The sequence below is a fragment of the Procambarus clarkii genome, chromosome 46 (assembly GCF_040958095.1).
Source record: "Procambarus clarkii isolate CNS0578487 chromosome 46, FALCON_Pclarkii_2.0, whole genome shotgun sequence".
NCBI lineage: Eukaryota > Metazoa > Arthropoda > Malacostraca > Decapoda > Cambaridae > Procambarus > Procambarus clarkii.
The window spans coordinates 4,555,849-4,583,544 of NC_091195.1; positions in this window are offsets into that span (position 1 = coordinate 4,555,849).

Here is a 27,696-nt window from a genome sequence, read left to right on the forward strand (position 1 = left end):
CCCCTTTCCTATATATCGGGACCACATTAGCTACTTTCCAAATTTCTGGCAGTTCCCTGTTGCCAGTGATTTGTTATACACTATGGAGAGGGTAAGCACAGTGCTTCTGCTCCTTCCTTTAGTATCCAAGGGGAAATTCCATCTGGGCATATAGTCTTTGTCACATCCAACTCTAGTAACAACTTCCTTACTTCCTCACTGGTAATCTCAAATTCTTCCAGTGGTTCCTGGTTAACAATTCCCTCTCTTATCTCTGGAATTTCTCCTTGCTCTAAGGTGAAGACCTCCTGGAATTTCTTATTCAGTTCCTCACACACCTCCTTATCGTTTGTAGTGAATCCTTGTTCCCCTATCCTTAATTTCATTACCTGTTCCTTTACTGTTGTTTATCTCCTGATGTGGCTGTGTAGCAATTTAGGTTAAGATTTTACCTTGCTCACGATGTCATTTTCGTATTGTCTTTCTGCCTCTCTTCTCATCCTGACATATTCATTCCTGACCCCCTGGTATCTCTCTCTCTGCTCTCAAGTGTCCTGCTATTCCTATAGTTTCTCCATGCCCTTTTACTTTGCTGCTTAGCTAGCCTACATCTCTGATTAAACCATGGGTTTCTCGTCTTCATTTCGTTGTCTTCCTTTTGGACTGGGACATACTTGTTTGCTGCCTCCTTGCATTTCTGCGTGACGTAGTCCATCATGTCTTGGGCCGTCTTTCCCCTGAGCTCTCTATCCCATGTTATATCTGTTAGGAGTCTTCTTATCTCCTCATAGTTACCCTTTCGGAATGCCAGCCATTTGCTTTCTGTACCCCTCCTCGAGTGTGTGTGTGTGTTTACTAGTTGTGTTTTAACGGGGGTTGAGCTTTGCTCTTTCGGCCCGCCTCTCAACTGTCAATCAACTGTTTACTAACTACTTTTTTTTTTTTTTTCTCCACACCACACACACAACCACACCCCAGGAAGCAGCCCGTACAGCTGACTAACTCCCAGGTACCTATTTACTGCTAGGTAACAGGGGCATTCAGGGTGAAAGAAACTTTGCCCATTTGTTTCTGCCTCGTGCGGGAATCGAACCCGCGCCACAGAATTACGAATCCTGCACGCTATCCACCAGGCTACGAGGCCCCATAATGTGTACTCACCTAGTTGTACTCACCTAGTTGTGTTTGCGGGGGTTGAGCTCTGGCTCTTTGGTCCCGCCTCTCAACCGTCAATCAACAGGTGTACAGATTCCTGAGCCTATCGGGCTCTGTCATATCTACACTTGAAACTGTGTATGGAGTCAGCCTCCACCACATCACCCCCTAATGCATTCCATTTGTCAACCACTCTGACACTAAAAAAGTTCTTTCTAATATCTCTGTGGCTCATTTGGGCACTCAGTTTCCACCTGTGTCCCCTTGTGCGTGTTCCCCTTGTGTTAAATAGACTGTCTTTATCTACCCTATCAATCCCCTTCAGAATCTTGAATGTGGTGATCATGTCCCCCCTAACTCTTCTGTCTTCCAGCGAAGTGAGGTTTAATTCCCGTAGTCTCTCCTCGTAGCTCATACCTCTCAGCTCGGGTACTAGTCTGGTGGCAAACCTTTGAACCTTTTCCAGTTTAGTCTTATCCTTGACTAGATATGGACTCCATGCTGGGGCTGCATACTCCAGGATTGGCCTGACATATGTGGTATACAAAGTTCTGAATGATTCTTTACACAAGTTTCTGAATGCCGTTCGTATGTTGGCCAGCCTGGCATATGCCGCTGATGTTATCCGCTTGATATGTGCTGCAGGAGACAGGTCTGGCGTGATATCAACCCCCAAGTCTTTTTCCTTCTCTGACTCCTGAAGAATTTCCTCTCCCAGATGATACCTTGTATCTGGCCTCCTGCTCCCTACACCTATCTTCATTACATTACATTTGGTTGGGTTAAACTCTAACAACCATTTGTTCGACCATTCCTTCAGCTTGTCTAGGTCTTCTTGAAGCCTCAAACAGTCCTCTGTGTGTGTATGTGTGTGTGTGTGTGTGTGTGTGTGTGTGTGTGTGTGTGTATGTGTGTGTGCGCGCGCGCGCGATTAGTGTGAGCATGTGTGATGAGAGCGAGAGTAGGTGAGCGTTGATGACCTTTGACCCTCATCCCTAGGCCTAACTATACATTCCATTCAAATTCCTGACAATCTCGTCACTCTTCATTCTTTTCCTGGGTGTTGCATGTTACGTTTTCAAATCAAAGTGTTACTCTTCCCATAAGTTAACCTCGGTAGTGCATCGTAGTTCAATAAATTAGTAAGTTGTACAGCAGATACTTACTCTTATTATTAACAATATTTTACTAAGTCATCTTACTGCGAAATAACCAAGTTATCTTTTCGTTTACTCTAACAAAATCATTCAAACAAATCTATATGACTTTACGTCAAACTTTAAGTCAACTGTGACCATGTATTAGTTCAACTTTATTTTTGTGTTTTATGAGTTACAAATCTTACCAACTCAATCTTTCAGGATCTTTGCTGTTTTACATAGTATCAAAGAACTGAAGACATCTTTCTCTAGTCTACTTCATCCTACAACTGTTTCGTATCATAACAATTACCACTGGTCTTTACGCATCACGCGAACACTAAATACTTATAGGCATCTTTGTGTTTATGTCTTATAATGTTACCAAGTTTATTGATCTGTACACAGAGAATAAACTACACCAACGTGAAGTATCAGCGAGATACCTTCTTCTTTCTATTGTTCTGTATCTTCCATCATTGCTATTTAAGCTTTAAAGATTGACTGTTTGTACTCCATGTTAAGTGTGGATTTTACGTTAGTTGGAGTAGTTCAAATATTTGCTAACTATTTCTGAGTGAGCGTGAGAGAAGTGTGGGAGGGCGTGTGTGCCACTCATCTAGGTGAACTTACTTTCCAAACAATTTTTTAGATCCAACATTAGATTTTCAGCTCCCTTACACTATGCTCTGGTAGCGCAATATAGATCAGTATCAGTAAAGTATACAACTCATCCCCGTTATTATTAACTAAGTTAGTATTTTTACTTTTATCAAAAAGTTTTTCAAACTCATCATAATTAAGATAAAAATTTTACCAAGTCAGTATTTTCCATATTATTATTTTTCCATATTTCCATATTTCCAATCGCCGTTCCTTTAATCTGTCTGTAGGTTTTCCCGTCGGAAGTCATGATGGTGTCCCTCATGACCTGTAGTATTGCCTCTTGAAGGAGCTCTTTGGACGGGGGCCTTCAGACACCTGCCTCCTTAAGCTCGTGCTGGATCTTGGGTTTGTTTATGTCAAAAAAGTCGCTACTCTCGTTGTGGGTTACTTGGGTACAAGGATACTACATCAAGCGAAAATAGACATGTGGCAGAAGGTCATTATAGTTCCGCAGGCGTATGAGGAAGTCCGTAGTATCGTTCAGTCATTCCGGGAGAAGTTTCAATAGTGGTGTGAGTAGAGCTGAACACCTGAGGACAACAGGTTTTGTTGGTACTTGACAGCCACTCACTACTGGCCGGCCTGGCCATGAGCCAGTTGCTTCTAACCTTTCTTTAAAGATATTCGCGAGGATGTATAGAGCCGAGACTTTCGACGGGAAGTTAAGAAAAATATCTCTTATCTCCGCTCAGAGTAGACCTCGCTGGCGTCCCGTCCATGAGTCTTCATTTCTGTAGGACTTTACGACCAAGGGTCTTACTCCTGATCTGTGTATTCTTAAGGGCCACGGACTGGTTCTAGACTGGCTGGTATGTGCCCCTGTCCAACAGTTGCCGTATCATTTCCTTCCTGTAATTCTCCGTTTTTCATATTACAACCATTGCTCCTTTGTCCGCTGGTTTGATGACTATGTCAGCCCTGTTTTGCAGGTTCTTTAGGGCGGCTTTTTCCTCTACTGTCATATTTGACTTGTGTCAAATATGGACAGTATGTCCATATTTGGACACAAGTGACACAATATATGTCCAAATATGTCTCTTGGACAGCTGAGAGCAGGTTGGTCCTCATTTCCTCTATCTTTGGGTGTAGGCCAAGCACACACACCTGCACACATTCTGGACGTGCAGGTGGTTTTTTTGGGTGCACATACCTGTAGGAAAGTGAGAGAGCATGTTAGTATTGTGTTTTGGTAAACCTAGCAGGTTTGTCTTAAGCTCTCTCGTCACTTTCAACCAGGAGACATTAACTGTGGCTTCTAAATCGTTGAGAAAGTTGTTTATTGCTGTTTCCCCGTGCTCATCGTGTTGGTGTTCTACGACAAAGGTGAGTCCTTTTCTGAGCATTAATCATTCTTGGGCCGTCAGGTCAACTTCTGAGACAACTGCATGTGCTAGTTCTGTTTTGTCCGTCGCCGTCTCGGCAGGTCGTCCTCCCGTCGGGTCGTCTCCTCTGGGCGGCTGGTTACTATCTCCGGGGTTGGTACTCCGTCCTCCTCCAGCGTCGTCGTCGTCGTCTGGACGCCAGTGGTCCTCTGTATCGTCTAAGTTTCTGTTCCTACACCAATCTCTGTTTTTGGATCTGAAAAAAAAGGTTTACGATGTTGGTCCCTGTTACCTTCTCTGTGGTTGGGGCTATTCCTCCCCTGGTTCTCCAGGGGTCTCTCTCAGTCTGACGTTGTCACTATTCCTTCCCCTGGTTCTCCAGGGTTCTCTCTCAGTCTGTCGTTGTCACGATTTCTTCCCCCTGTTTCTCCAGGGTTCTCTCTCAGTCTGTTGTCACTATTCCTTCCCCCTGGTTCTCCACGGGGCTCTCTCAGTCTGTTGTTGTCACTATTCCTCCCCCTGGTTCTCCAGGATTCTCTCTGTCTCTTGTCACTATTCCTTCCCCTGGTTCTCCATGGGGCTCTCTCAGTCTGTTGTCACTATTCCTTCCCCTGGTTCTCCAGGGGTCTCTCTCAGTCTGTCAACTGTTGGGGCTGTTGTTGTCTGATGGTCTGTTGGAGCTGTTGTTGTCTGCTGGTCTGTTGAGGCTGTTGTTGTCTGCTCGGCTGTTGAGGCTGTTGTTGTCTGCTGGTCTGTTGGAGCTGTTGTTGTCTGCTGGTCTGTTGAGGCTGTTGTTGTCTGTTCGGCTGTTGAGGCTGTTGTTGTCTGCACGGCTGTTGAGGCTGTTGTTGTCTGCTCGGCTGTTGGGTCTGTTGTTGTCTGCTCGACTGTAGGGGCTGTTGTTGTCTGCTCGGCTGTTGAGGCTGTTGTTGTCTGCTCGGCTGTTGAGGCTGTTGTTGTCTGCTCGGCTGTTGAGGCTGTTGTTGTCTGCTCGGCTGTTGAGGCTGTAGTTGTCTGCTCGGCTGTTGAGGCTGTTGTTGTCTGCTGGTCTGTTGAGGCTGTTGTTGTCTGCTCGGCGGTTGAGGCTGTTGTTGTCTGCTCGGCTGTTGAGGCTGTTGTTGTCTGCTCGGCTGTTGAGGCTGTTGTTGTCTGCTCGGCTGTTGAGGCTGTTGTTGTCTGCTCGGCTGTTGAGGCTGTTGTTGTCTGCTCGGCTGTTGTTGTCTGCTCGGCTGTTGAGGCTGTTGTTGTCTGCTTGGCTGTTGAGGCTGTTGTTGTCTGCTCGGCTGTTGGGGCTGTTGTTGTCTGCTCGGCTGTTGAGGCTGTTGTTGTCTGCTCGGCTGTTGAGGCTGTTGTTGTCTGCTCGGCTGTTGAGGCTGTTGTTGTCTGCTCGGCTGTTGAGGCTGTTGTTGTCTGCTCGGCTGTTGAGGCTGTTGTTGTCTGCTCGGCTGTTGGGGCTGTTGTTGTCTGATGGTCTGTTGAGGCTGTTGTTGTCTGCTCGGCTGTTGAGGCTGTTGTTGTCTGCTCGGCTGTTGAGGCTGTTGTTGTCTGCTGGTCTGTTGAGGCTGTTGTTGTCTGCTCGGCTGTTGAGGCTGTTGTTGTCTGCTCGGCTGTTGAGGCTGTTGTTGTCTGCTCGGCTGTTGAGGCTGTTGTTGTCTGCTCGGCTGCTGAGGCTGTTGTTGTCTGCTCGGATATTGAGGCTGTTGTTGTCTGCTCGGCTGTTGAGGCTGTTGTTGTCTGCTCGGCTGTTGAGGCTGTTGTTGTCTGCTGGGCTGTTGAGGCTGTTGTTGTCTGCTCGGCTGTTGTTGTCTGCTCGGCTGTTGAGGCTGTTGTTGTCTGCTTGGCTGTTGAGGCTGTTGTTGTCTGCTCGGCTGTTGTGGCTGTTGTTGTCTGCTCGGCTGTTGAGGCTGTTGTTGTCTGCTCGGCTGTTGAGGCTGTTGTTGTCTGCTCGGCTGTTGAGGCTGTTGTTGTCTGCTCGGCTGTTGAGGCTGTTGTTGTCTGCTCGGCTGTTGAGGCTGTTGTTGTCTGCTCGGCTGTTGGGGCTGTTGTTGTCTGCTCGGCTGTTGAGGCTGTTGTTGTCTGCTCGGCTGTTGAGGCTGTTGTTGTCTGCTCGGCTGTTGAGGCTGTTGTTGTCTGCTCGGCTGTTGAGGCTGTTGTTGTCTGCTCGGCTGTTGAGGCTGTTGTTGTCTGCTCGGCTGTTGAGGCTGTTGTTGTCTGCTCGGCTGTTGAGGCTGTTGTTGTCTGCTCGGGTGTTGAGGCTGTTGTTGTCTGCTCGACTGTTGAGGCTGTTGTTGTCTGCTCGGCTGTTGAGGCTGTTGTTGTCTGCTCGGCTGTTGAGGCTGTTGTTGTCTGCTCGGCTGTTGAGGCTGTTGTTGTCTGCTCGGCTGTTGAGGCTGTTGTTGTCTGCTCGGCTGTTGAGGCTGTTGTTGTCTGCTCGGCTGTTGAGGCTGTTGTTGTCTGCTGGGCTGTTGAGGCTGTTGTTGTCTGCTCGGCTGTTGGAGGTGTTGGTCGTCGTAGTCGGTGTTACTGGTCCTCTTCCGGTAGTTCTGCCTGGGCTGCTATCGAGGTCAGCTGGCGGAGTTTACCGCCATTGGTGGTATTATCTGTATGTTCCGTACCTTCCGTACAAGAACATACACCGTACCTGTATGTTCTTGTGTGTTCTGACTGTGTCCACCGTACCTGTAGGTTCTTGTAGGTTCTGACTGTATCCACCGTACCTGTCTGTTCTTGTGTGTTGTGACTGTACCCACCGTACCTGTATGTTCTTGTGTGTTGTAACTGTGTCCACCGTACCTGTATGTTCTTGTGTGTTGTGACTGTGTCCACTGTACCTGTATGTTCTTGTGTGTTGTGACTGTACCCACCGTACCTGTATGTTCTTGTGTGTTGTGACTGTGTCCACCGTACCTGTAGGTTCTTGTAGGTTCTGACTGTATCCACCGTACCTGTCTGTTCTTGTGTGTTGTGACTGTACCCACCGTACCTGTATGTTCTTGTGTGTTGTGACTGTATCCACCGTACCTGTATGTTCTTGTGTGTTGTGACTGTACCCACCGTACCTGTATGTTCTTGTGTGTTGTGACTGTACCCACCGTACCTGTATGTTCTTGCGTGTTGTGACTGTACCCACCGTACCTGTATGTTCTTGTGTGTTGTGACTGTATCCACCGTACCTGTATGTTCTTGTGTGTTGTGACTGTACCCACCGTACCTGTATGTTCTTGTGTGTTTTGACTGTATCCACCGTACCTGTATGTTCTTGTGTGTTGTGACTGTACCCACCGTACTTGTATGTTCTTGTGTGTTGTGACTGTATCCACCGTACCTGTATGTTCTTGTGTGTTGTGACTGTATCCACCGTACCTGTATGTTCTTGTGTGTTGTGACTGTACGCACCGTACCTGTATGTTCTTGTGTGTTGTGACTGTGTCCACCGTACCTGTATGTTCTTGTGTGTTGTGACTGTACCAACCGTACCTGTATGTTCTTGTGTGTTGTGACTGTACCCACCGTACCTGTATGTTCTTGTGTGTTGTGACTGTACCCACCGTACCTGTATGTTCTTGTGTGTTGTGACTGTACCCACCGTACCTGTATGTTCTTGTGTGTTGTGACTGTACCAACCGTACCTGTATGTTCTTGTGTGTTGTGACTGTATCCTCCGTACCTGTATGTTCTTGTGTGTTGTGACTGTACCCACCGTGTACCCCTGTATGTTCTTGTGAGAGAGAACGAGAGAGAGAGAACGAGAGAGAGAGAGAGAGCTTTAGCCACAAGACTATGAGTACATGGGTCATTACAATACAAAAATAAGACAGCATTACAAAGTATAATAAACTGCAGGAGCCAGTGTACTACTACACAGGAGATTACTCATGCCGCTGGAGGATATGACCAAACAACCACACGACAACAGGCAATGTACTCACTGTTGCCACTTGTTGTCATGTCTCACGATGCTGACAGCACTTCTAATCTCAGTCACCAGACCAATTAATTTTCAATATATGCTCTCCTTTATGATTTACAGGAATTCTGTAAATGATAACGGAGGACACTGACTGAAAATGCCCTCCATGCCCGAATCCATCCCCATTGTGCAAAGTTAACAGAGATACTTTTAATGAGCATATACAGTAGTAGTAGTAATAATAATAATAATAATAATAATAATAACAAATAACATACATAAAAGAGTCTCTGGCAGTTTCAGAGTGAGTACGTCACCAAAGTTTATACAATTCTCTTATTTACTGATGACGCATTTTTTCCTACATTACAAACATACTTTTGATTTTTTGTTTATCAAACGTCCTATACTCTTCCTCACCCTGCCACAGGGCAAAGGTCCTACCTTTCTCAACCTGCCTCAGGGCAAAGGTCCTACCTTTTCTCACCCTGCCTCAGGGCACAGGTCCTACCCGTCCTCATCCTGCCACAGGGTGAGGAAGGGTAGGATCATTCTGTTGACGTAAATGGTGACAAGTCATGGACGAGGCCTCTGGAACAATAATGGTGACAAGTCATGGACGAGGCCTCTGGTACAATAATGGTGACGAGGCCTCTGGTACAATAATGGTGACAAGGCACGGACGAGGCCTCTGGTACAATAATGGTGACAAGGCACGGACGAGGCCTCTGGTACAATAATGGTGACAAGTCACGGACGAGGCGTCTGGTACAATAATGGTGACAAGTCATGGACGAGGCCTCTGGTACAATAATGGTGACAAGTCACGGACGAGGCCTCTGGTACAAAAATGGTGACAAGTCACGGACGAGGCCTCTGGTACAATAATAGTGACGAGGCCACTGGTACAATAATGGTGACAAGTCACGGACGAGGCCTCTGGTACAATAATGGTGACGAGGCCTCTGGTACAATAATGGTGACAAGTCATGGACGAGGCCTCTGGTACAATAATGGTGACGAGGCCTCTGGTACAATAATGGTGACAAGTCACGGACGAGGCCTCTGGTACAATAATGGTGACAAGTCACGGACGAGGCCTCTGGTACAATAATGGTGACAAGTCACGGACGAGGCCTCTGGTACAATAATGGTGACAAGTCATGGACGAGGCCTCTGGTACAATAATGGTGACAAGTCACGAGTAGTAGGGATGACGTCTCACAGAGGATTTTTTTTTTTTCAGGCCAGAGATCCCCTGTGAGTCGTACGACTCACAGACGAATTTTTGTTTTCGGGGAAATTCGTGTCTGGGAGTGAGGGTTTTCAGGTAAATTTTGTCACAGATTTTAGAAGTTGTTAAAAGTTCTTATGATGAAAATAATTTCCGAGACTTAGAAGTTTGTTAAAGTTCTTATGGGAGAAATTCAAATTCGTGTTTATGAGCCAGGGTTTTCAGGTAAATTTTGTCAGTCACAGATTTTAGAAGTTGTTAAAGTTCTTATAATGAAAAATAATGTCATACGAGTTTGTTAAAGTTCTTATGATGAAAATAATTTCCGAGACTTTAGAAGTTTGTTAAAGTTCTTATCATGAAATAAGGTCATACGAGTTTTGTTAAAAGTTCTTATTTGTTTCTTACTTAGAAACTAGTATATTGCTATATATCTGAATCATTTCCCTGCCATCCCCCCTCCCTCACCTTTCCCTCCCCCTGCATCCCCCGCTTGTACCTCACACCCCCTCCCTCCCCCCTTACCTCGCAACCTGTCGCCGCACCTGTGTTTACTTTTAGACCGTCAGCCAGACGCGGTCTTCAGGTCACCTCTTATCATATCTTATCTTCTCCATAATATCTGGACCGTCTCTCTCTCTCTCTCTCTCTCCTTCATATTGTTCATTCATAGTTCCTTTTCATTAAACTATTCAGTTTTACATATATAAACAAAGTCAGGGATTAGTTTTACTAATACATCTTCTTTAGTATCCAATCATTTTCTTTGAGATTTAAAACACAGCTATTTCAAACGTATTAAAATACAATAATTTTGTATCGAGCTCCAGCTCCTATCCCCGCCTTAGTCCCCCGTCGTATAATGAACACTAACAGTCCAATCCCTCTAAAATTTAAAAATAATCATATTTCAAACGTAGTTCAATACAGTAATTTAGTTACCGAGCTCCAGCTCTTGTCCTCCACCTTAGTTCCCTCGCACATCTTCGTTAATACTTATTCAAATTCCCCGAAATTTCTACCCTCTGTATTTCAGACATAGTTTAGTAAATGCAAACAGTTACCGAACTCTAGCTTTTATCCTCCGCCTTAGCTCTCTCTCGTATCTTCGTTAATATCTAATCAAATTCCCTGAAATTTCTACCCTCTGTATTTCAGACGTAGTTTAGTAAATCCAAACAATTATCAAACTCCAGCTCTCGTCCCCCACCTTAGTTCTCTCTCGTATATTTGTAAATAACCCATCAATTCCCCTGAAATTTTTGCCCTCTGTATTTCAGACACCGTAAATAAGATCAAAACAGTTATCGAGCTCCAGCTCTCGTCCCCCACCTTAGTTCTCTCTCGTATATTTGTAAATAACCCATCAATTTCCCTGAAATTTTTACCCTCTGTATTTCAGACACCGTAAATAAGATCAAAACAGTTATCGAGCTCCAGCTCTCGTCCCCAACTTAGTTCTCTCTCGTATATTTTTAAATAACCCATCAATTTCTCCAAAATTTTTTACCCTCTGTATTTCAGACAGTAAATATGATGTAAACAATTATAAAACTCTAGCTCTTGTCCTCTGTCCAAGTTCACTCCTGTAAATTCATTACTATCAGTCCAAATCCCCCTGAGACTTAAACACCCAACTACATTTTCAGACATAGTAAATAAAAACCAGTTCAGTTATCAAGTTTCAACTCTTGTCCCCCAGCTTAGTTCATTTTGTACAAGTTCTTTATTTTCCAACTAAATCACCCTGAGATTTAAGATCACCTTATTTCTAACGTAGTAAAATTAATCTGGACATTAGCCAAGCTCCATTTCCTCAGTCTTAGATCATCGAACATAAATATATCCGATCAAGTCCCTCTCCAGCCTATCTGTTTATCAGAGTAATCACCTTACCCTTTCCCTCCCTTACCATTCTCATCCCCAACGTATCCAAACCTTCAATAATCATCATACTGTATTTGCAGATTTTCTCTATATTCAGCTGTGTTCTTCACATTTTTTCCATGTTTTCTGTGTTCATTCCATGTTCTACAAATGTTCACAGCATGCTCAGTTCAAATTTTTTCTGCCGTTTTCCCCGTATGTTCACTATGTTCTTTGTCATGTTTTTCATGTACATCATATGTTCTCTGTATAACTTTTATACTCAATATTCATGTTCTCAATGTTCTTAGCTTGTTCTTCACATGTTCAGTGTTCATTCTTTGTATTCCCTATGTTCCTTATCATGTCTTCATATTCTCTATAAGTTCATATTCCCTGCACATTCACTCTATTCATCAACTTTTTCTTACATGTTTTCTGTGTTCACCGTATGTTCACTGTGTTCATTCCCCTACTTAACCTCAATTTTTTTATGTTCTTTGTTTCTTTAAACCAATTTGTTTCTTCCATTCACTAACTAGTTCTTTGTCAAATAATATTATACTGCAATACAGTTCCCTCATCAATTTTAGTCACCAAGTTTTTATTTGCAAAACTATGTCAAAGTAATTCTCGTAGTCAACTTAATAGTTCTACCAACCCCGTTCTTAAACAAATCTACACTTTATTCAGTTCAAAATTTACAAAGACAAACCTTTCTTGTAACTTCTTAACTAAAAATCTTTCGCCAATCAACCAAAAAATAGTCAAAGGAATCTTTCCAACACTGTTCATAACTAAACTTATTCCCTAGTCATCAGAAAATAACCGTGTTCACCATGTTTCATTGTCATTTCATAACTAAAATTATCCATCAATCAACAGAAAAAGTCATATTCATCATCATTGTTCCTAACTAAAATTATGTTTTGTTAAGTAAGAAAAAATAACCAAAGATATCTTTCATCGCTGTTCTTAACTGACATTATACTTTTGGAGCACAAAAATAGTCTCCCTCGTCATGTTTTGTCTTTTTCCTTAACTAAAGTATTCATCAGTCAACTAAAAATATTTACTTCATCATGTTTCCTTGTCATTTCTTAACAGAAATATCACTTCTCTCATCTGAAAATAGTCATGTGTAGCCTCTTTCCAACACTGTTCTTAACTAAAATATCCTTTCACTTCGCTATAATAGTCATATTCATCATTGTTCCTAACTAAAATTATATGTCGTTAAGTAAGAAATATAGTCAAAGACACTCTTCGAGACATCAAGGACTTACTCAAAGACATCAAAGTTACACTCAAAGACATCCTTTGAGACATCAAAAACATCCTTTAAGACTTCAAGGGCACTCTTCGAGATATCAAAGACACTCTCAAACACTCAAAAATTTACTCGCATCCTCAAAGTTATTCTCAGAGTCATCAAAAAGTTAATCTCAGTCATCAAATGTTATTCTCTAAGTAACCTTTCGTTCATCAGAGAATCTTTCTAAGACATCTTCGTTCATTAAAGTTAATCTCAGAGGCATAAAAGTTATTCTCAGAGTTATCAAAAAGTTAATCTCAGTCATCAAAATGCTATTCTCTAAGTAACCTTTCGTTCATCAGAGAATCTTTCTAAGACATCTTCGTTCATTATAGTTAATCTCAGAGGCATAAAAGTTATTCTCAGAGCTATCAAAATTATTCTCGATGCCATCAAAAAGTATTTTCTCGTTCATCAAAGTTAATCTCAGAGTTAACAAAGGTAATCTCTAACTCACTTTCGTTCAACATATTAATTCTCTGTCCTCAAAGTTATTCTCTAAGACAACAAAGGTATTCTCTAAAACAATAAAGTCTTTCTCAGAGCTATCAAACTTGTTCTCAAAGTCATCAAAGTTATTCCAAGAGACGTCAAAGTTAATCTAAGACATCATCTTTCATCAAAGATATTCTCTCTAAGCCATCAATGTTCTTCTCTAAGACATAAAAGTTATTATCTATGTCATCAAAAGTTATTCTCTGAGCTAACAAAATACTACTCAAGTTCTCAAAGTCATCAAAGTTATTCTAAGAGCTATCAAACTTGTTCTCAAAGTCATCAAAGTTATTCACAGAGTCATCAAAGTTATTCTGTAGCTCACTTTTGTTCATTAAAGTTAATTTCTATGTTATAAAAGTTATTCTCAGAGACATCTAAAGTTAATGTTGCTCATCAAAGTTGTTCTCTAAGACATAAAAGTTATTCTCAGAGACATCTAAAGTTAATCTTGCTCATCAAAGTTGTTCTCTAAGACATAAAAGTTATTCTCAGAGTCATCAAAAGTTGTTCTCTAAGACATCAATGTTGCTATCTAAGACATCAATGATGTTCTCTAAATCATAAAAGTTAATCTTTAAGTCACCTTCGTTCATTAGAGAAACTTTCCAATCCATATTCGTTGACCAAAGTTATTCTCAGAGTCATCAAAGTGATCTCTAATTCACCTTCGTTCTCCAAAAGTTGTTCTCTAAGACGCCTTCGTTCATCAAAGAAACTCTCCTTCTTCCATCATGTTATTCTTTAAGACATCTTCAGTCATAAAATTTCTCTCCAAAATGTAACTAGTTCAGCTTTTCATATCAAACCTGCACTTCTGTTAAAACATATTTTCTTAGTTGCTTTACCCTAAAACTGTTCTCTGAACTACACTGTTCAAACCTATGTAACCTAACCTCTCCACCCCATGTTACTTAGTTAATGTAACATTCCTAAACCTAACTTTACCTATCCTAACATAACTTACCTTACCTTACCTATCTTACCTAACTTTACCTATCTTACCTAACTTAACCTGCATAACCTAACTTTACCTATCCTAACATAACTTACCTTACCTATCTTACCTAACTTTACCTATCCTAACATAACTTACCTTACCTTACCTATCATACCTAACTTACCTAACCTAACTTACCTACATTTACCTAACTTAACCTGCTTAACCTAACTTTACCTATCCTAACTTAACTTACCTAACTTATCCTGCTTAACCTAACTTACCTACATTACCTAACTTAACCTGCATAACCTAACCTGCTTAACTTAACTTACCTTACCTATCTTACCTAACTTACCTGACTTAACCTAACTTATCCTGCTTAACCTAACTTACCTACATTTACCTAACTTAACCTGCTTAACCTAACTTTACCTACCCTAATTTAACTTACCTACATTACCTAACTTGACCTGCTTAACCTAACTTACATAATTTAACCTAACTTATCCTGCTTAACCTAACTTACCTACATTTACCTAACTTAACCTGCTAAACCTAACTTTACCTACCCTAACTTAACTTACCTTCATTACCTAACTTACCTAACTTAACCTGCATAACCTAACTTTACCTATCCTAACATAACTTACCTTACCTTACCTATCTTACCTAACTTTACCTATCTTACCTAACTTAACTTACCTTACCTTACCTAACTTACCTGCTAAACCTAACTTTACCTATCCTAACATGACTTACCTTACATTACCTATTTTACTTAACTTAACCTGCACAACCTAACTTTACCTATCCTACCTTACCTTACCTATCTTAACTAACTTTACCTATCTTACCTAACTTACATAACCTAACCTAACTTATCCTGCTTAACCTAACTTACATAACTTATCTTACATATCCTAATGTAACCTAACTTGCTCTACCTAACTTAATCTTACATTCCCAAACTGATGTATCCTAACTTATCTAGTCCAACCAGACAATGATCTAACTTACATAATTATTCCTGCTTGTCTTTTTGTGTTTCGTCAATCATTGTCTCATATTCATTTACTCATTTCAAGGGTTAATTTCTCAAATGGGCATTTTTGCATTTCAAGTGTTATTTGTTTAAGATTGGGTGTTTAACCATTTCAAAGGATTTTTTGTTATATATGGGATTTTACTCGTTTCAAGGGCTAATTTCTCAAATGGTCATTTTTGCAGATCAAGGGTTATTTGTTAAAGTTCACCCCCTCCCCGCTCAGCTCGTTGTCGCCGTGTGGGGGCTTCGTGGGCGGCTGCCGGAGTGTGATGCTCCTTGGGACAGTCCTCTGTCCTTTTCTAGCCTTGTGCTCCTGATGCCGTCCTCTCCAATTCTGCTGGGCACCTTTTCCTTTTCCTTCTGTTAAGTTTTTCTCCCCCCCTCTTCTCCTATCTGCTTGCCGTTTCCTGCCGACCTTTTGCTCGTTCTGGTTCTTCCCTTGGACTTCTTCTATTTTGACGCCCGGGTGCTTGAGGAGGCATACTCATGCACCTGTAGAACTGCAGTACCCGACGTCGAGAGCGAGGGGAACCTTTTATTGTCAATCCCCACTTCGTCACTGAACCCGATCTCGACGGACTGTCGGTTTCTTAAGGTGGCGTTTGTGGGGCGTATACTCACGACGCACCCCTAGGAGGCCCTGACAAGATCGGCGATAGCTTCTTGTTGGGTGTCCTGCCTCTAATTGTGGCTCCATGGTGGGTGTGGGGGCACATTCGTGAATGAATTCTTCTTTTCGTCAAGATGATAACCCCTGTTTCGGCTGCTTCTGGCTTACCTTCTCAGGCTCGTGGGGTGGGCGACCAAGCCCCCGAGTCGGTCCGTATTGGAAGACCGGGCTCTGTAGCCTCCGCTGTATTGTGCCCCGACCTTGCTCCTCCTTTGGCCTCTCTGACTCCTTCCCCTGGCTCCCCTCCCTCCTCTGTGGTTGGGTCGAGCCCCAAGCCCCCAGTGGTGACTACCTCGTCCCCTGGCGCGGCTCCTTCTCTAGTTGTAACTACTGCGCCTTTTAACCCCTCTCTCTCTGGGGGTTCTCACCGCCGTCCTCGTCACGGCCGCCCTCGCTCGATTCCTTCCAGTTCTGCTACCTATCAAGCCTTGTTTGGTCCTGCTTCGTGGGCCAAATATTTTGATCTTCTCCCTCTTGATTCTGCGCCTCCTGACGATTTCTCCCTCCATCGGCATCTCATTGATTCCGTGGATGCCTCCATTACTTTCAACCCCACTCGTCTCGGTACACGTGTCGTTGCTGCTCCTTCTCAGGATGCTGCTTCCCGCTTGGCTGCCTTATCCTGCCTTGGCGAGACCCCCGTTCGGGTCTCGAAGAACGCTCAGTTGAATGCCAGTGTTGGCACTATTTTGCTCCCGCCCCATGTTGCGACCGGTGTTCGGGACCTGCGCGACTGCCACGACGATATTCGACATATCCTCGCTGCCCAGGGCCATTCTATTCTCCAGGTGGACACGTTTACTCGTCCCCCTCGTGGTAGTCGCCGTCAACCCCTCTGGGTTGTGAAGATTACCTTTGATGGTAGGACCCTTCCACCCTCTGTCATTCTTGCTGGTGCCAGGTGCTCTGTCCAGGAGTACATTCCTTCTCCTCGGCTCTGCAACAAGTGCTGGAGGTTTGGGCATGGTGCCCTCCGCTGCTCCGGGACTGTCTCTCTCTGTCCTTTGTGTGGTGGCGAAGGTCACTCTAAGTCGGAGTGCACTTCTCCCCAGGCTCGTTGCCTCAACTGCGGTGAGGCCCATCCAACCTTCTCCCGTGTGTGTGTCCATTACAAGCTTGAGGCAGCCGTCCTCAACCTGAAGCACCGGGAGCGTTTATCTTTTCCTGAGGCGAGGCGCCAGGTTCGCCGGCTCCCGCCTTATGCTAATATCTCTTATGCTCGCGTGTTGTGCTCTTCCTCTCCTCGTCCTTCCCGCCTTCCTCAGACTCACAACCGTTTCCGGGCCTTGGACCCTGATGCGCCCACTGCCCCCTCCTCTGTTCCTTTGGGTTCTCTCCCGAAGGATCCTCCTCCTGGTCCTCTGTCTGGGGTTCCCCTTCCTTCTACCCGGTCTGTCGTGTCTTCTGTGTCTTCTTCCTCGTCCCCCTCCGATCCTCCTTCCCATCCTCTTCCTCCATCTATCGGCTCTCCCCACCGCCTGTCGGTGCGGGCGGATGTCCATCGCTCTCCTACCGGCCGTCGTGTGTGCTCTCGTTCGGCTTCTCCTGTTGAGACACTGGAATCCGTTGCCCGGTACGTAGTTGCTGGGACACCGGTCTCTTTAAGTCAGAAGCGTAAGCCTGGCTCCTCTCCTTCCTCTTCCCCGGCGGGTAAGAAGGCTTCGCCTTCTTCCTCAGCTCCTTCTGGCTCTGTTGCTCCTTCCCCTCCCGTTTCAGTGCTTGCACCCCCTGTTCCTGCTATGGAGGTTTCTTTGGCCCCTGCTTCCCTTTCGGTTGCTGCTCTTGCTGGGGTGCGCTCCCCTCTTTCTACTCCCCCTCCTCCTGCTGCTGTCCTTGACTGCTCCTCTCCGTTGTCTCCTCCTCTTCCTCCTCCTCCGGACCCTGCCCGCCCACCTCTGATCTGTTCTCCCGTTTCCTTCCCTCCGTCTTTGCTCAGTTTACCCATGCCCCCTAACCCTGACTTTGCTGACCCTGATCCCGACCCTGATATTCTTTAACGTGCTCTGTTGCTCTTTCGCCTTTGTTTCTTCCTTGTTCTCTGTTTTTGTCCTTTCTCTTCTCGTCGTTGTCCATTCTTCAATGGAACGTTCGAGGTTATTACGCCAATTTCCTCGAACTCCAACTTCTGATTTCGCGGTTTTCGCCCCTTTGTGTCTGTCTCCAGGAGCCAATGCTTGGTGCTCGTCCTGGTCGTTTTCGTAGCTATTCCTTTCTCCCCCCCCCCCCCCAGCCATTGCTGGGGCTTCTAATTCTTCTGCTCTCTTGATTCGGGCTGATGTTCCCTTTGTTCCTATACTTTTTCCTTCGCCTCTCCATTGTTCTGCTGCTCGTATCTTTGTGGGGAAATGGTACACAGTTTGTTCCATTTATCTCCCCCCGAGTGTCCCGCTCTCTCTTCCTGATTTGAAACGCCTCCTAGACTCCTTGCCGGAGCCTGTGCTCCTGCTGGGTGACTTCAATTGTCGTCATTCTCTTTGGGGTGACGTTCTGACGAATACCCGGGGTCGCCTCCTTGAGCCGTTTCTCCTCTCTTCTTCCCTGTCTCTTCTGAATTCTGGTGAGCCCACTCATTTGGACTCTCGGACTCGCACCCTTTCTTGTCTTGATCTTTCTCTCTGCTCTTCTTCTCTTTACTTAGATTTCACGTGGCAGGTTCTTGATGACCTCCATGGAAGTGATCATTTCCCCATCCTTGTTTCCTTTTTCTCTTTTCGCCCTTCCCTCTCTTTCCCTAGGTGGCAGTTTGCTAAGGCAGACTGGACCCTATTTACCCTCAGTGCTGCTCTCTCTGACCTCTCCCTTCTGCCTCTCTCTCGCGCTCTCCTCCTTTTTCATGACACTGTCTTCAACGCTGCCCTCCGCTCTATTCCTCGCTCTTCCTCTCGGGGTCCACGGAAGTGCGTTCCCTGGTGGAATGCGGACTGTGCTCGGGCTGTCCGCTGTAAGCGTGCAGCCTGGAAGAGGCACCGCCGTAGGCAGACGACCGATTCTTTTCTTTTCTTTCGGAAAGCGAGTGCGGTGGCACGTAGGGCCATCCGTACGGCTAAACGTGAATGTTGGGCATCTTATGTCTCAACAATTACGTCCGAGACCCCTCTGGCCCAGATCTGGAAGCGTATCCGTAAGATAGCGGGTAAGTTCGTTCCCGATGTTTCACCGCTCCTTCACCTCCATGATACTCTTGTGGCGGACCCATTGCAGGTCGCTTCCGAACTGGGTTCCCACTTTTCTTCTGTTAGCTCTGGTCTTCATCTACCCCAATCTTTCCTTCTTCGTAAACCTGTCCTTGAGTCTCGTCCTTTAGATTTCTGCACTCATCTTCAGCTTCCCTATAATGATCCCTTCTCTCTCTCTGAACTTCGTTCTGCCCTGGCCCTCTGCGGTTCTACGGCGGCGGGCTCCGATGGTATTCATTATGAGATGCTTCGCCATCTCCCTCCGAGCACGTCTCAGTATTTACTGAGTCTGTATAATCGGATCTGGGAGTCGTCGTCAGTCCCTGAGGACTGGCTCGATGCCGTTGTCCTCCCTGTTCGCAAACCGGGGTCTCTGGGTACTTCCCCTAAGGACTTTCGCCCTATTGCTCTCACAAGTTGTGTCTGCAAACTCTTTGAACGTATGGTTAACGTTCGTCTGATGTGGTTCCTGGAACACCATCACCTCCTCTCCCCTTCTCAATTTGGTTTCCGCAAGTGCCGCAGCATGACAGATGTCCTGGTGAACTTGGAGGTCTATATTCGTATTGCTTTTGCTGCGAAGACCTCCGTTGTTGCCGTCCTTTTTGACCTAGAAAAGGCTTACGACACCACTTGGCGTTATCATATCCTATCTCAACTTCATTCTTTTGGCCTTCGTGGTCATCTCCCTCTCTTTCTCCGCAGCTTCCTCTCTCGTCGTTCCTTTCGGGTGCGCCTTGGTACCGCTCTCTCTCCCTCTTTTCAGCTATATGAAGGTGTGCCCCAGGGTAGTGTTCTGAGCACTACTCTTTTTCTGGTTGCCCTCAATGGTCTTCTTTCCTCTCTTCCTTCTGGTGTCTTCTCCGCTCTCTATGTCGATGATCTTACCCTTTGTTGTCAGGGTGATGATTCGCCTCTCCTTAAACGCCGGCTTCAACTTGCAATTGATGCCGTGTCGTCTTTGGCCACAGGTCATGGCTTCAAGTTCTCTACTTCTAAGACTTGTGCCATGACTTTTACGCGGAAACGGGTTGTTCTTCGTCCCTCTTTGTCACTTTATGGTCATCCCCTTGCATACAAAGATTCCGCGAAGCTTTTGGGGTTATTCCTTGACACTCGTTTGTCTTGGTCTCCCCATATCTCTTACCTCCGTGTTGAGTGCTCTAAGGCCCTTACCCTCCTTCGGGTCTTGTCCCATACTTCTTGGGGGGCAGATAGGCGCACTCTCCTTGCTTTACATTCCTCTCTCGTCCTGTCTAAGCTCGATTATGGTTGCCCTGCTTACTCGTCTGCTTCTCCTTCTACTCTTCGCCGTCTTGATGCTTTGCACCATACTGGGTTGCGCCTCAGTTCTGGTGCCTTTCGTTCGACTCCCATCCTTAGCTTGTATGTTGACACTGGCTTCCTGTCTCTCCAGGACCGCCGTGATCGCTACTGTCTTCGCTATCTTGCGCGGTCCTTGCAACATCCTTCCTCTCGCCTCTGTCGTGCTTTAACTTTTACCCCTCCTGCGGTTCCTGTTCCTCTTCACCACCTCCCTCTTTCTGTCCGGTTATCTCGCCTACAGGATTCTCTCTCCGTTCGTATTTCTGATGTTTCTCCTCGTGTTGTTCCTTCTTTGCCCCCGTGGAGGATCCCTCTTCCGCGGTTTTGTACTTCCTTGACCTGTATCACTAAAGCTTTTACCCCTCCTACGGTTCTAAAACGCCTTTTCCTCGAGCACTTTTCTTCTCACTCCCGCTCCGTTTCTGTCTTCACCGATGGGTCTAAGTCAGCGGACGGTGTTGGCTACTCTGTTGTTTTTCCTGATCGCACTTATATGTGTCGCTTGCCTCCGGAGACTAGCATCTTTACAGCGGAACTTTATGCTATTCTCTATGCTCTTCGTCTCCTGCTTTCTCGTTGTCAGTCTTCCTTTGTGGTTGTTGTTGACTCTCGTAGTGCCCTCATGGCTCTCGGGTCCTTTAATCTGGTTCATCCAGTAGTTGTCGAGATCCAGCATTGGCTGTTTCTCGTTCACAGTAAATTTAAGTTGGTTGAGTTTTGTTGGGTTCCCAGCCATATTGGTGTGTCTTTAAATGAGCGTGCGGATGCTGCCGCTAAGGAAGCTGTCCGCTCTTGTCCCATCTCTCGTAAAGGCTTTCCGTATTCCGACTTTTACCCGGTTATCCATTCCTCAGTCCTTACCCGTTGGCAGGCTTCTTGGTTGTCTGTTACTGGTAACAAGCTACGTACTCTTAAATGTTGTGTTTCCTCGTGGCCGTCCTCCTTCCACCGAAACCGGCGGTGGGAAACAGCTCTGGCGAGGTTGCGTATTGGCCATACTCGCTTAACCCATGGTCACTTGATGGAGCGCCGCCCTGCTCCTTATTGTCCTAGTTGCATTGTCCCTCTTACGGTCGTGCATGTCCTTCTTGAATGTCCTGACTTCCAGGACGAGCGTGTGTCTTGCTTTCCGACCGCCCCTCGCGGTCACCTGTCCCTCGATAGAATTCTTGGCGACTCGGATACTTTTGATATCGTTCGCCTTATGCGTTTTTGTTCTCGTATTGGCATCCTTGGTGATATTTAGCTCCCTCTGATTATTTTGCGTATTTGATGGTGCTACATAGCCTTCCCGGTTTGGTGCCTTCTTTTGATAATTACTTACTTACTTGTTAAAGTTCATCAAGTTGCTCATAAGTTGTATTTATTATGTTTGTTATCATTTATTCTTATTCCCCCACCCCCTTAACCTAACCTCTTGTAATCTTAGTGTATTTAGTAGGTTCTATCATATGTTCCTATTCCCCAACCCTTTAACCTAACCTTTCAGATGTAGTTTGTTGTGTTTTTGACGTATTTGTTAAATATATTATCCTTTTCCTAACCTTTCAGATGTAGTTTTGTTTCTCCTTTTTGTATATTTTTACCCAAACCCACCATCCCACTTAACCTTCTTTCCTTCTTTTACTTTGTTTTCACATATAAGTTCATTCTTTATCTTAGTAATAATAAAATTACAATAGTAAAGAATGAGATCTACTAAGACTTGAAATTGAGAAAAACAAGAGAGCAAGGGAGTGAGAGCATGAAAAGAGGAGAAAAGAGTAAGAGAGAGGGGGAAGAAGAGCATGGGAGCACTAAGACTTGAATTTGAGAAACAAGAGAGCATTTGAGCAAATGAGTGAGAGAGAGGGGGAGGAAGAGAGAGAATAAGGGAGAGAGATAGAAAAGGGGGGTTAGAAGGAGTAGGAGAAACAAAGTAAAAGAAGGAAAGAAGGTTAAGTGGGATGGTGGGTTTGGGTAAAAATATACAAAAAGGAGAAACAAAACTACATCTGAAAGGTTAGGAAAAGGATAATATATTTAACAAATACGTCAAAAACACAACAAACTACATCTGAAAAGTTAGGTTAAAGGGTTGGGGAATAGGAACATATGATAGAACCTACTAAATACACTAAGATTACAAGAGGTTAGGTTAAGGGGGTGGGGGAATAAGAATAAATGATAACAAACATAATAAATAAAACTTATGAGCAACTTGATGAACTTTAACAAATAACCCTTGATCTGCAAAAATGACCATTTGAGAAATTAGCCCTTGAAACGAGTAAAATCCCATATATAACAAAAAATCCTTTGAAATGGTTAAACACCCAATCTTAAACAAATAACACTTGAAATGCAAAAATGCCCATTTGAGAAATTAACCCTTGAAATGAGTAAATGAATATGAGACAATGATTGACGAAACACAAAAAGACAAGCAGGAATAATTATGTAAGTTAGATCATTGTCTGGTTGGACTAGATAAGTTAGGATACATCAGTTTGGGAATGTAAGATTAAGTTAGGTACAGCAAGTTAGGTTACGTTAGGATATGTAAGATAAGTTATGTAAGTTAGGTTAAGCAGGATAAGTTAGGTTAGGTTATGTAAGTTAGGTAAGAGAGGTAAAGTTAGTTAAGATAGGTAAGTTAAGGTAGGATAGGTAAAGTTAGGTTGTGCAGGTTAAGTTAAGTAAGATAGGTAATGTAAGGTAAGTCATGTTAGGATAGGTAAAGTTAGGTTTAGCAGGTAAGTTAGGTAAATTAGGTAAGGTAACGTAAGTTAAGGTAGGTAAGATAGGTAAAGTTAGGTAAGATAGGTAAGGTAAGGTAAGTTATGTTAGGATAGGTAAAGTTAGGTAATGTAGGTAAGTTAAGTTAGGGTAGGTAAAGTTAGGTTAAGCAGGTTAAGTTAGGAAAATGTAGGTAAGTTAGGTTAAGCAGGATAAGTTAGGTTAAATTATGTAAGTTAGGTTAAGCAGGTTAAGTTAGGTAATGTAGGTAAGTTAAGTTAGGGTAGGTAAAGTTAGGTTAAGCAGGTTAATTTAGGTAAATGTAGGTAAGTTAGGTTAAGCAGGATAAGTTAGGTTAAGTCAGGTAAGTTAGGTAAGATAGGTAAGGTAAGTTAAGTTAAGCAGGTTAGGTTATGCAGGTTAAGTTAGGTAATGTAGGTAAGTTAGGTTAAGCAGGATAAGTTAGGTAAGTTAAGTTAGGATAGGTAAAGTTAGGTTAAGCAGGTTAAGTTAGGTAAATGTAGGTAAGTTAGGTTAGGTAAGTTAGGTATGATAGGTAAGGTAAGGTAAGTTATGTTAGGATAGGTAAAGTTAGGTAAGATAGGTAAGGTAAGGTAAGTTATGTTAGGATAGGTAAAGTTAGGTTATGCAGATTAAGTTAGGTAAGATAGGTAAAGTTAGGTAAGATAGGTAAGGTAAGGTAAGTTATGTTAGGATAGGTAAAGTTAGGTTATGCAGGTTAAGTTAGGTAAGATAGGTAAGGTAAGTTATGTTAGGATAGGTAAAGTTAGGTTTAGGAATGTTACGTTAACTAAGTAACATGGGGTGGAGAGGTTAGGTTACGTAGGTTTGAACAGTGTAGTTCAGAGAACAGTTTTAGGGTAAAGCAACTAAGAAAATATGTTTTAACAGAAGTGCAGGTTTGGTATGGAAAGCTGAACTAGTTACATTTTGGAGAGAAATTTTATGACTGAAGATGTCTTAAAGAATAACATGATGGAAGAAGGAGAGTTTCTTTGATGAACGAAGGTGTCTTAGAGAACAACTTTTGGAGAACGAAGGTGAATTAGAGATCACTTTGATGACTCTGAGAATAACTTTGGTCAACGAATATGGATTAGAAAGTTTCTCTAATGAACGAAGGTGACTTAAAGTTTAACTTTTATGATTTAGAGAACATCATTGATGTCTTAGATAGCAACATTGATGTCTTAGAGAACAACTTTTGATGACTCTGAGAATAACTTTTATGTCTTAGAGAACAACTTTGATGAGCAAGATTAACTTTAGATGTCTCTGAGAATAACTTTTATAACATAGAAATTAACTTTAATGAACAAAAGTGAGCTACAGAATAACTTTGATGACTCTGTGAATAACTTTGATGACTTTGAGAACAAGTTTGATAGCTCTTAGAATAACTTTGATGACTTTGAGAACATGAGTAGTATTTTGTTAGCTCAGAGAATAACTTTTGATGACATAGAGAATAACTTTTATGTCTTAGAGAAGAACATTGATGGCTTAGAGAGAATATCTTTGATGAAAGATGATGTCTTAGATTAACTTTAACGTCTCTTGGAATAACTTTGATGACTTTGAGAACAAGTTTGATAGCTCTGAGAAAGACTTTGTTGTCTTAGAGAATACCTTTGTTGTCTTAGAGAATAACTTTGAGGACTTAGAGAATTAATATGTTGAACGAAAGTGAGTTAGAGATTACCTTTGTTAACTCTGAGATTAACTTTGATGAACGAGAAAATACTTTTTGATGGCATCGAGAATAATTTTGATAGCTCTGAGAATAACTTTTATGCCTCTGAGATTAACTATAATGAACGAAGATGTCTTAGAAAGATTCTCTGATGAACGAAAGGTTACTTAGAGAATAGCATTTTGATGACTGAGATTAACTTTTTGATGACTCTGAGAATAACTTTTATGCCTCTGAGATTAACTTTAATGAACGAAGATGTCTTAGAAAGTTTCTCTGATGAACGAAAGGTTACTTAGAGAATAACATTTGATGACTGAGATTAACTTTTTGATGACTCTGAGAATAACTTTGAGGATGCGAGTAAATTTTTGAGTGTTTGTGAGTGTCTTTGATATCTCGAAGAGTGCCCTTGAAGTCTTAAAGGATGTTTTTGATGTCTCAAAGGATGTCTTTGAGTGTAACTTTGATGACTTTGAGTAAGTCCTTGATGTCTCGAAGAGTGTCTTTGACTATATTTCTTACTTAACGACATATAATTTTAGTTAGGAACAATGATGAATATGACTATTTTAGCGAAGTGAAAGGATATTTTAGTTAAGAACAGTGTTGGAAAGAGGCTACACATGACTATTTTCAGATGAGAGAAGTGATATTTCTGTTAAGAAATGACAAGGAAACATGATGAAGTAACTATTTTTTAGTTGACTGATGAATACTTTAGTTAAGGAAAAAGACAAAACATGACGAGGGAGACTATTTTTGTGCTCCCCAAAGTATAATGTCAGTTAAGAACAGCGATGAAAGATATCTTTGGTTATTTTTTCTTACTTAACAAAACATAATTTTAGTTAGGAACAATGATGATGAATATGACTTTTTCTGTTGATTGATGGATAATTTTAGTTATGAAATGACAATGAAACATGGTGAACACGGTTATTTTCTGATGACTAAGGAATAAGTTTAGTTATGAACAGTGTTGGAAAGATTCCTTTGACTATTTTTTGGTTGATTGGCGAAAGATTTTTAGTTAAGAAGTTACAAGAAAGGTTTGTCTTTGTAAATTTTGAACTGAATAAAGTGTAGATTTGTTTAAGAACGGGGTTGGTAGAACTATTAAGTTGACTACGAGAATTACTTTGACATAGTTTTGCAAATAAAAACTTGGTGACTAAAATTGATGAGGGAACTGTATTGCAGTATAATATTATTTGACAAAGAACTAGTTAGTGAATGGAAGAAACAAATTGGTTTAAAGAAACAAAGAACATAAAAAAAATTGAGGTTAAGTAGGGGAATGAACACAGTGAACATACGGTGAACACAGAAAACATGTAAGAAAAAGTTGATGAATAGAGTGAATGTGCAGGGAATATGAACTTATAGAGAATATGGAGACATGATAAGGAACATAGGGAATACAAAGAATGAACACTGAACATGTGAAGAACAAGCTAAGAACATTGAGAACATGAATATTGGGTATAAAAGTTATTCAGAGAACATATGATGTACATGAAAAACATGACAAAGAACATAGTGAACATACGGGGAAAACGGCAGAAAAAATTTGAACTGAGCATGCTGTGAACATTTGTAGAACATGGAATGAACACAGAAAACATGGAAAAAATGTGAAGAACACAGCTGAATATAGAGAAAATCTGCAAATACAGTATGATGATTATTGAAGGTTTGGATACGTTGGGGATGAGAATGGTAAGGGAGGGAAAGGGTAAGGTGATTACTCTGATAAACAGATAGGCTGGAGAGGGACTTGATCGGATATATTTATGTTCGATGATCTAAGACTGAGGAAATGGAGCTTGGCTAATGTCCAGATTAATTTTACTACGTTAGAAATAAGGTGATCTTAAATCTCAGGGTGATTTAGTTGGAAAATAAAGAACTTGTACAAAATGAACTAAGCTGGGGACAAGAGTTGAAACTTGATAACTGAACTGGTTTTTATTTACTATGTCTGAAAATGTAGTTGGGTGTTTAAGTCTCAAAGGGATTTGGACTGATAGTAATGAATTTACAGGAGTGAACTTGGACAGAGGACAAGAGCTAGAGTTTTATAATTGTTTACATCATATTTACTGTCTGAAATACAGAGGGTAAAAATTTTTGGAGAAATTGATGGGTTATTTAAAAATATACGAGAGAGAACTAAGTTGGGGACGAGAGCTGGAGCTCGATAACTGTTTTGATCTTATTTACGGTGTCTGAAATACAGAGGGTAAAAATTTCAGGGAAATTGATGGCTTATTTACAAAGATACGAAAGAGAACTAAGGTGGGGACGAGAGCTGGAGCTCGATAACTGTTTTGATCTTATTTACGGTGTCTGAAATACAGAGGGTAAAAATTTCAGGGGAATTGATGGGTTATTTACAAATATACGAGAGAGAACTAAGGTGGGGGACGAGAGCTGGAGTTTGATAATTGTTTGGATTTACTAAACTACGTCTGAAATACAGAGGGTAGAAATTTCAGGGAATTTGATTAGATATTAACGAAGATACGAGAGAGAGCTAAGGCGGAGGATAAGAGCTAGAGTTCGGTAACTGTTTGGATTTACTAAACTATGTCTGAAATACAGAGGGTAGAAATTTCGGGGAATTTGAATAGGTATTAACGAAGATGTGCGAGGGAACTAAGGTGGAGGACAAGAGCTGGCGCTCAGTAACTAAATTACTGTATTGAACTACCTTTGAAATATCATTATTTTTAAATTTTAGAGAGATTGGACTGTTAGTATTCATTATACGACGGGGGACTAAGGCGGGGATAGGAGCTGGATCTCGATACAAAATTATTGTATTTTAATACGTTTGAAATAGCTGTGTTTTAAATCTCGAAGAAAATGATTGGATACTAAAGAAGATGTATTAGTAAAACTAATCCCTGACTTTGTTTATATATGTAAAACTGAATAGTTTAATGAAAAGGAACTATGAATGAACAATATGAAGGAGAGAGAGAGAGAGAGACGGTCCAGATATTATGGAGAAGATA